Source organism: Silene latifolia, chromosome 6 (assembly GCF_048544455.1).
Source record: "Silene latifolia isolate original U9 population chromosome 6, ASM4854445v1, whole genome shotgun sequence".
Taxonomy (NCBI): Eukaryota; Viridiplantae; Streptophyta; class Magnoliopsida; order Caryophyllales; family Caryophyllaceae; genus Silene; species Silene latifolia.
The window spans coordinates 64,901,217-64,912,232 of record NC_133531.1 but is presented as its reverse complement, the minus strand read 5'-3'; positions in this window follow the sequence as shown (position 1 = coordinate 64,912,232).

Sequence of the window (11,016 nt, the reverse complement as noted above, 5' to 3'; positions counted from 1 at the left end):
CTTTTATGGAAGTCTCATTGACCACAGCAAATAAATTTCCTTCCTTAAGATGAACAGAAGCATAAAATTGATATACCTCAATAGGAAAGACAGACCACTTACAAAGAACAATATTTTCCCATCCTTGATCCTTGAGAAATTTTCTGAAAAACCCAAGTGCTTTGTATTTCTTTAACCAATCAATCGAATATACTCGTCCTGCGTGAATGCGATATTGAGCAACTTGATTGACATCTCTTCTTTCTCCTTGAGTTAGTCTAAGATTATTTAGGCCCTGCAAATGATTACACAGATGAGAACCACAACCAGTATCAAGTACCCAAGTTCCGAAACTTGCATGGTTAATCTCAATCATATGAATATAAGATGACATACCAACAGGAACAACGCGGCCTACTTTAATGTCCTCACGGTACACGGGACAGTTCCTCCTCCAATGTCCAGTCTTGTGACAATGGTGGCACTCAATGTCACCGCCCTTGCTCTTTGCCTTGCCCTGTGAGCCAGTAGTCTCACCGGGCCCACTCTTACCGTTTCCTGGCTTTTTAAACTTTGACTTACCTACAGCTAGGTCGCCATGAGCCTTGCCCTTACCTTTACCCTTGTTGGAAATCGTGAGAACATCCTGCTTCATGCTCCCACTCAATTTCATATCCTTCTCGGTTTGTACGAGAAGGGAGTGTAGCTCATGAGGACTCTTTTTCAAGTCATTCATGTAGTAGTTCGCCCTGAAAAGGGCAAAACCATCATGAAGACAATGAAGCATTCGGTCAATGACAATGCTCTCACTGATTTTGTAATTAAGTGCCTCCAGCTTCTCGACATTCTCAATCATGTGAAGAATGTGTGGGCTAACCGGTTGGCCCTTCTGGAGTTTCGCATCAAAGAAGCGACAGGTATGCTCATAAGTAACGATTCTCGGTGCTTTTCAGAACTCGTTAGTGAGCGTGGTGAAAATCTTGTTTGCACCTTGGGCAATGAAGCGTCTCTGCAAATTGGTTTCCATTGCAAAGATGAGTACGTTCTTTATCGCACCCGCTTCCATAGCGAAGTCACTATAAGCATCAATATCGTTGATTCTTGCATTTGGGCCTGGGTTTGGCGGTATTGGCTCAGTTAAGTACTTGAGCTTACCGTCAGCAATGGAAGCATTCCGTAGTGCTGCCTCCCAGTCCGCAAAGTTGGACCCGTCATTTTTCAAACGTGTGAACTGATTCATTTGGTCCATAAAGATTTTAAACCAGGACTCGCGTCCAAGTGTGACACTCGGAATTGGGATTTCGTTATTTCCAGCCATTTGTTGTAACAGTAATATAAATGTGTTCTACACTGCGAAAAGAAGAATAAATAATAAGCATATGCATCGATTTGCTTTTAAGTCTAATTGCAATTCTGTTATAACGCGATGACTCATGCATTTATACAATTGACCTTCCTCAAGAATTATATAAATGATCCCAAGACTCAATTATCTGTAAATTGATAAGCCAACCTTTTGGCTAATTCTACTGTTAGAATTCTTGGTCGATAAATTTCTGTAAATTCTATCTTTAGTCCATCATAATCACGAGAAACTCTTCGGACTATAATGTTGAGATAAACTAAGTCAACACAAACTACTTACCCAACGTAGAAGGGGTCATATTATGCCTACCGACGAAGAAGGGATTCATAGTTGTTTGCCCTTATAAAGACTAATCTCAATTTCCATTTTAGAGGAAGATCCCATCAACTTTATTTTAATTCATTTTAAGTGAACTAATATCTAGCATGCGTGAATGAATAAACTAAGATGATGGCTTTAATAAACATGTGACATCTGTATGTCTATGAAAACTAACATACAACCTATATGTGTCAATTTTCATGCATTTTAGTAGTAGGTGGTTTGGTTTTAGGCGGAAAATGATGCATAAACTATCATGTGAATGAAAAGCAATAGGAATGAAAAACGTAAAAACAATAAAAAGGTCCTAGTGTGGCCTATCCTATCAAAATGAACATTAATTACAAATTTGGAATCCATCCTTGGACCCGAGAAGCTTGTCTCGATGTTCCATCTTAATCCATGTAGCGGGAGTGAGCTCCAATCTCCATCTTTAGTCTTCTTTGAAAATTACAATAAATAAATTTACATGATAAACCTATTTATTACATTCTAATTTCAAAACCCAAAAACTAAAGAAAAATAAAGGAGATTCGAGATCTCATATTTACATAAAAATTATGTTTCCTTCATTACGAAAACATAATTAACTAAGGCCACACTAAGTATTACAAATTACAACCGATTGCAAAAATACGTAAATAAATTCATTCAACGATTCATTCAACAAAAGTAAAGCATCAACTAAAAAAAATTAAAAATGCAAGACATAATTCTTTAATTATGTTGATTAATTTTATCCAAACCACCTATTTAAATTATCAAATTAAGTGACAATTCCTCAATTAAGCACATTAATTTCAATCTTAATTCATATTAAACTTGTAATATGAATTTAATCCATCGATATTTTAAACTGCTTTAAAATAATTAGGTATCTAAGAATTATGAACCGCTTCACAATTAGTTATCATACATTGCAAATTTAATGTATAATCATTCTAGGCCAAAACAAAACAAAAAAACGAAAACAACCTTTTTATTTTATTTTATGGGTCTCGGCATTCCCAAAAAAAAAACAGAAATTTTTTTTTATATAAAAAAAAAAAAACTCTCGGGATAATTAAAACAGCCCGTTTTTTTTTTTTATTTCTAGCTGCTCTCGGCATAACAGCAAAACATAAACCGAATTTTTTTATTATTATTCACGGTTTTCTGCAAAACCGAAACAAACAATCAAAAAAAAAATTTATCTCGGCAAACCCTAAAAAAACCGGAAAAACTTTTTTTTCCTTTTCGGCTGTAACAAAAAAAACAGTAGCAGCCCCCTATTTTTTTTTTTCACGGCATTCAAGAACAAAAATGAAACCAATTTTTTTTTTCTTAATGCATTCGGCTAAAAAACATAACAGCCCGTCAAATAGAAAACATAAGATGAACAAAAATCGTTTATGGTTGCTATTAGAACAAGATTAGCATATGAATTAATGAAACATGATTAACCGTATATGCTAAAAACTATATAGCAAAAAACAAATTTTATATCATCAACAAGACGATTCCATTTACATTTTAACTTAATCTTCATTAAATCAAACATCTACCAATTCTTCATATAATTATTTTAACTGATTAAAACAACAATATGAAAAATAAAATGGAAATATCGCATCAAACCAAGAACAATAAACACGACAGAAAAATTTTCAATCGGCAAAAAAAAAAAAAATTCCAGCCGTGTAAATTTTTTTTCTTTTTTTCGATTCATAAACCCATTGTTCAAATTCATTTTATGAAAATCATCAAAATAAAATTCGTGGCCTTGGCTCTGATACCACTTGTGGGATTTATCTGTATGCATCCCTTTAATTTAAGGATTATAACGAATTATAGAATGATGATTACGAGTCATAAAACTAAATTGCATAAACAAAAGCATAAAGGATTAAGAAATAACCTTCGGTCCTAGCTTTTATGGCCTATGAACAATATCGCAATGATATTCTCCTATCAGTTGCACCCAAGACGATACGAGATATGCCCTTGTTCTTTTGCTAGAATCGATCCCTCAATTTTCTATAAAATTAGGTTTTTGTGTTTTGTTGAGATGAGAAGCAGAAATAGGTTAGAAATTAGGTTAGAAAAATTCTCCCTTCACTTCTTCTTATAACCGAAAAAGAGAAGTGAATGGGGAGTTTTTTTCTTCCTCATTTCGGCCCAATACCACCGAAATAATAAGGATTAAAATCCTTATTTTTTTCGGTTATTCCAAAAATGTATAAAATGTGTTAAATATAAATTGTCATCTAGTGAGGATCGAACCCATAACCTCTTGGTTTGAGTACCCTTACTATTACCCCTATGACACATTCATCTTGTTGATTAAATATAACCGATTACATTTAATTACGAATTAACATATTAATTCGTCCAAGCTAACATCATATACATTAATTAAATATAACTTATTATATTCAATTTACGAATTGACAGTTAATTCGTCTCAACTATTATTATTTAATCGGCATTAAATAATTGTCTCATCAACACATTGACTAACTGTTTAGTCATATAAGGCATCAATGTGATTACATTTCCATAACCACATCTCTCAAAAACATCCTTTAGGTGTGACCTTTAGGGACCAGTTGATCACCGCCATCTGTATGATAATAACGTCAAACTTTCTAGCAAGCCAACCGTTATTAGGTAATCGTTAATCAACTGATTAAATACGAAGTATACCCTTGTGAACCTGTAAGAGATTTACAAATGTTATCACACTAATTTGTGGAGGACACAAGCTCCAACAATATTATGAATAAACTTAGACATTTTATATGATTTTACCATAATTTAAATAATAAATTCCACATTAACATGACATATGAAAAGCGTAGAAATAGCTAATAAGAGATGAATTACTTCATATAAAATCTAGAGCAAGACGTATATAATCCAAATACGGTCATGTGAAATATACATAAATAAACGATAAGTAACGAATTACAATTTATGTGAGAAACATATAAATAACGATAAATAATTTATTACATTATATAAAACACGAGACGGAATTTAATTAATTCAAACACGGATACATGGCGCCAAACAAGTAAAACATACATTCTCCAAGTCGACCCATATACGGCTCAAAACTACCCCACAAACAACCATAGACCACCCCACCCAAGCCACCTACAGCTTGGGCAGTCTAGGCACGGCCAAGGGAGGTGGTGGTGTCGGCCAACAAGGAGGAAAACAGGGGACTAAAATCCCAATTCAGAACAACAAGTGTAGAACTTGGCTACAACAAGGGTCAATTTCAAACGATTATAAATCAATTTCTAGAAATGATAATGAGGTAAAACTAATTGGAGATAATAGCTTATCATCTTACAATTCTAACGGTAGGTCATAAGCCTAAAACAAGCAAGAAAAGAGGAAGTTATAGCCATTCTACGAAAGCTGGTCAGTCAGAACACGGGTTACCAGCAACTCAAAACTGTCCACTTCGTGGTCAAATTAAGACGGGTTTCTAAGCGTAAACAAGACGAAATTCGAGGTAACATAATACATCAATGTATATACATATGAGACAGAAGTTGACAAATTGACTCAAATTAGTAACGAAACGCAACTCAAAAGACGGAGGAAAACAACCCAACACAACATGTATAAACAATTCGTTATACCGTCTTAAGATGAAAATTTAAGCATGATACGAGAGGGAATTCACCCAAACAGGTGACCCAATTCATTCATATATATGTATACAATATGGAAGTTAACCAATTGGCTCAAACCGACAATAAAAATTAACCCAAAAGAGTCCACAAAACACGGCTGTCCAGCTTCATATACACGGTTTTTGGTCATTTTGTGACTGTCTTAAGACGAACTTTTGAACAGGAAAATGGTATTATTCACCCTAATAATTCACCCAACGCATTTACCCACTTCACCATGAACACAAAAGTACCATCTTTACTCAAAATCGTCAAGTATAACTAGTAGAAAAGTGGTCTCAAAATCAACACAACACTAACATATTCACTAAAATTCCATTTATAGCATATGAAAATGAAACACAACACATAAATAAACCATACTAACAAACAAATTGACATAATATCGAGTAACCCATCAACGTTACCTTTTGTTCTTCACATTTTCGACTTAAAATTACTCCGGGTTGTCCAAAATAACACCTACATACAAAGAGGCGGTTTAGCATGAGAAAATGTGCCATAAATGGCACAGCCAGAAGGTTGGGACGAGGAAAGTTGAAATTTTTTACATTTATAGATGGAGGGTGATGAGAGGAAGAAGTAGGTGTAAAAAACACTTGAATCGGACAAGAAACGAAGAAGTTATGAGTTTTTTTGTGAATTTGAAGTAATTGAAAGAAAACTGAGGTAGAGAGAAATTGGAGAGCTGAAATGTTGGTGGAAAATGGTGGAATTAGAGTTGGAAATAAAGGGGATAGGTGGAGGAGGATGAGTGGGTAGGTTGCCTTAGTCAAAATTGGTCAAAAATCACATTTTGAGTCGATTTTGCTCTAGAAAACACGCCCCAAGTCTACTATAAACTCAAGACGGAAAACATTATTATTATTATTATTATTATTATTATTATTATTATTATTATTATTATTATTATTATTATTATTATTATTATTATTATTATTATTATTATTATCAGTATACGACTGAAAGTATATTTTCATAGGAATTGGCCTTCAAAAATATAATAATTTAAATAAAGCGATTAAAATATTTTAAAACCATTTTGCGAAAAGAGCGGGTGTTACATATTTCCTTGAGAAGTACTACCCGGACTCTAGGCATAATCATGCAAAGAAGCTAATCACCACGATTGAGCAAGAAAGTGATGAAACCCTATATGAATATGGAAAAGATTTAAAAGACTTGATGCTCAATGCCCTTACCATGGGTTGAGTGGAGATGACCTTCTTGTGCACTTTTGTGAAGGCTTGGGCCAACTTGATGGAAGACTTGTGAATGCCGCCACCGGAGGAGGAGTGGACAATTATAATGTTGTGGAAGCAAATAACATAATCAAAAGTTGGCCGCTAGTACAAGGGAGTATGGGAGGAAGAAAGATTGTAGCTCAAAAAACATTTCCTCCATTGGTGCATCATCATCATCTACTCAAAAACTTGAAAGTGAGATGGGCCAAGTCAAGCAAATTTTAGCTAGCATAATGAACAATAACCAAGATAATGAAGGAAGGCAAGGTACCCAAGTTGAATGTGAATTTTGACAAGGGTCTCCCCTTATTGAGGCAGCATGTCCCATAATGCAAGAGGAGGGAATTGAAGTGGCAAAAGTGAGTGCCATTGGTCATGGAAATTATAACTCTAGAAATCCTTATGGAGGAGGCTATTACAACATGGGTAATAGAGATCTTCTTAATTGGGGTGGTGAAAAATCCAAGAGTTTTGAGAATGGACAATTTAACCATCTAAGAAATAAAAACTACTAAAATCCACAAAATCGCACCCAAAACTTCCAAAACCAAACCGGAATCAAAACTTCAACCAAAACCAAAACTCAAATTTTCAAAACCAAGGCCAAGGGAGTGATTTCCAATTTGGTAACCAAGGGAACAATAAGAACTTTCAACAAGGTGGGAGTTCCTCCGCTCAAGGGGACTACAACATGTCCACCAAAGAGATGTTGAAAATCCTTGTAATGGGGCAAGCCGAAGCAACTAGAAGGTTTGAGAATACGGACTCCGACAAAATTTCAAGTGATGCAAAAGTCAAAAATATTTAGATCCAACTTGGTCAAATCTCTCAAGAAATTACCAAGCAAAATCAAAGGAGCTCCACTTCGATCTCACCAACAACCATCCCTCCACCTAGGAGAATGCATGTGCGATGATCTTGAGAAATGGGAGAACCTTGGAATCTCCTCCAAAGAAGAAGATAAAGGTAAAGTCAAAGGAGAGGGACATTGATATTGGGGAACAAGAATAGGAGGAGCTTGTGGTTGAGCAAGACAAAGGTTCATCAACAAGAACTAGTGGGGAAGAAATGGAGAGTCCATTGACTATGAGAAAAGGAGAGGGAGAAAACAACACCTCAAGGGATCACATATATGAAGTCATTAGAGAGCATACCATTGAGGTACTCTTCCCTCACGCTCTCACACATTCTAACAGGTTTGAAAGAGATGACGATCTCTACGAAACCTTTAGAAAGTATGAAGTGACATTCCCCTACTCAATCTTTTGAAAAGTGTTTCGAGGTACGCAAAATTCCTAAAAGAACTTTGCATGCCTAGGAGAAACTCAAAGAAAGGCACTCAAAAAGTAAGGGTACGTGAACACGTTTCCGCCAGTTTCAAAGGCACTTCCTAAGAAGTACGGCGATTCAGGGATGTTCACTATCCCATGCTCTATTAGGGATAAGAGTTTCACACATGCCATGTTAGATTTAAGTACATCAATTAACATCATGCCTTACACTCTTTATGAGACCTTAGGGCTACCACCTTTGAACAAGACCGATGTAGTTATCCAACTTGTGGATCGCTCAAACATCTACCCTAAAGGGATGGTGGAGGACGTGTTAGTAGAGGTCGACCATCTCACATTCCCGGCCGACTTCTATGTCCTGGACATGGAATTAGATTCAAGGGCAACACAAATTATATTAGGACGACCCTTTATGAAGACCTCTAAAACGAAAATTGATGTGTCGAATGGGAACTTAACAATGGAGTTTAAGGGGAATAAACTCAGCTACAACATCTATGATGCCATGAGACAACCCAATGACTTGCATTCGTGCTACTTTTTAGACATATTTGAACCTCTAGCACATCATGTTGATAACTTGTTCCATAGGGACCCACTTGAAGTGGCACTCACTACTAACGGGAAGCAAGAAGGATTGCGAATGTTTGTTTCTAGTGATGTGCGGGAGTGTATCAAAGTATTGGAAATGGAGGAACCTATGGAGGAGGACAAAGGAGAACAACGAAAGAAGCGAGAGGAAACCGCAGCCTGTGGTAGGGGACGCAGCCTGCGTTTTCCGCCGGGTCAATTGGAATTTTATGCCCTTTAAGAGCCAAACAATTGCAAGTCGTTTCTCCCTTTAGGTGCCAACCTTGAGAGACCGCTACCCTCCACAATTAAACCACCCAAAAGTTATTTAAAACCTCTCCCTACCCACCTCAAATATATCTTTTTAGGAGCAAACGAAACCCTTCCATTGATCATATCAAACAAACTCAAAGAAGACCAAGAGAGGAGGTTGGTGAGTATGCTTGAGAAGCACAAGAAAGCTTTGGAGTGGAGCATTGCGGATATCAAGGGGATAAGACCAAGTACTTGTATGCATAAGATACGCATGGAGAAAGGCGCAAAACCCGTCCGACAACCACAACGAAGGCTTAACCCGCTTATGATGGAAGTTATCAAGGAAGAAGTCATCAAACGTTTTCAAATGGGTATAATCTTTTCAATAAGTTACTTCCAATGGGTATGCCCTACCCAAGTGGTGCCCATGAAGGGTGGGGTGACGGTGGTAAAAAACGAACAAGGTTCATTGATTCCCACCCGCTTGTAAACAGCGTGGAGGGTATGCATTGACTACTGCCGCCTCAATGCGGTCACCCTAAAGGATCACTTCCCCTTGCCCTTTCTAGATCAAATGCTAGAAAGTTTGGGGGAAAAAAGAATTTTATAGCTTTTTAGATGGTTATTCTTGTTATTTTCAAATCTCCATTTTACCAGAAGATCAAATAAAACAACATTCACATGCCCCTTTGGAATATTCGCATATCGAATAATGCCTTTCGGACTATGCAATGCTCCGGGAACGTTCCAAAGATGCATGAATAGTATATTTTCCGACCTTGTTGAAAGAACCTTGGAGATCTTCATGGATGACTTCACCGTTGATGTCGGTTAAAACTCGTCGTCAAAAGCTACCTAACCAAAACAATATTTATAACTTCACAAACTACTTTTAGCAAAGAGGTAAGTAAAGGTCGGATCCCAAGGGACGGGTATTGATGTAGGATTTGCAATTGCAAATGGTTGTGTCTTAGGGTGTCACAATTTGGGTTGAGATAGGAGATCAACAAAACTAATCAACAATATAAAAGCAAGGTAATAAAAATAACCAAGGTGATTTAAATGAGATGTAAACAATTGATTAAAAGCATTAGGGTGTCATGGGTTCATAGGGGATTCATGGGAGTTGATCATACAAACATGTTCTCTACTAGATGCAAGCACTTGTTGTTGTGATAGGATCGAGTTGGTGTATAAGCTTACAATCCCTATGAAGGTTTGGGTCCCGGAGCCGAATCGATTAGATTGTACAACACCTACAAGTCGACTTAGTCCTTCCTATCCAACTATATGCATGGTCTAATGAGACTCGAGTTGGTGTATAAGCTTACAAGTCTCATTGAAAAGATAGGTGATGGGTAAAAAATGCAAGTATTCATAGGCTCGCATTTCATCAAACATAACATGTGCATAAGTTGAATTCATAACAAGCAAGAAAATTATTTATGAAAACATATTATATTAAGCATGAATCAATCCCCATGTTGGTTTCCCCTAGTTCCCCATTAACCCTAGTTAAGGAAACTACTCACTCATTATCAAGTTCAACATGCTAACAAGGTTGTCAATCATACTAGCAAGGCAAAACATGATGAATAAATGAAAATGATTAACAATAATTAAACAAGATTAAGAGAAAATTATACCTATGAAGATGATTCCAAATAATAAAGCAAAGAATAATAGAAGTACTTGATGATTGATTGAAGGTTGTCAATCCTCCAAATAAACCCAAATAATCTTCTAATTACCCAAAATAAATGAAGAACAATATAGAAATTAAGGAAAGATTAAGTATTGAGATCTTTATTAAGACTAGATTAAAAGTTGATTATAAGATTAAGGAATGATTAGAACTTGATTAAGAAAGTATTAAGAGAGCATGCTAATCTAAGTAGTACAATGGGGGTATTTATACTAAATATTAGGTACAAGGATTAGGGTTACTAAGAGCTTAAATGACAATTAAGTCCTTAATAAAAGTTGAGGAAATGCTCTGATACGTGCAATTTGTATAGTCTTTTTAGCCTATTTTAGCATGTATTTATATGCACTTTCATACTGTTTATATTATATTTTGCCCCCGAATTGGCTACTTTGGTTCGTTTGGTCCGTTTTGTAGAAATGAACGCGAAAGTAGTGGAATCGTACCATTTTTCGTCCTTTTTGCATGCATTTTGAGGAGACGGGATTTTCCGGAGTGAGTTTCTGCATTGGGATGCGTGAAGGCACAGTTTACGAGGCAGTCGAGCACGAATTTGAGCTGATTTGAAGGAGGAAGACTCGATCGAGTGGTTTTA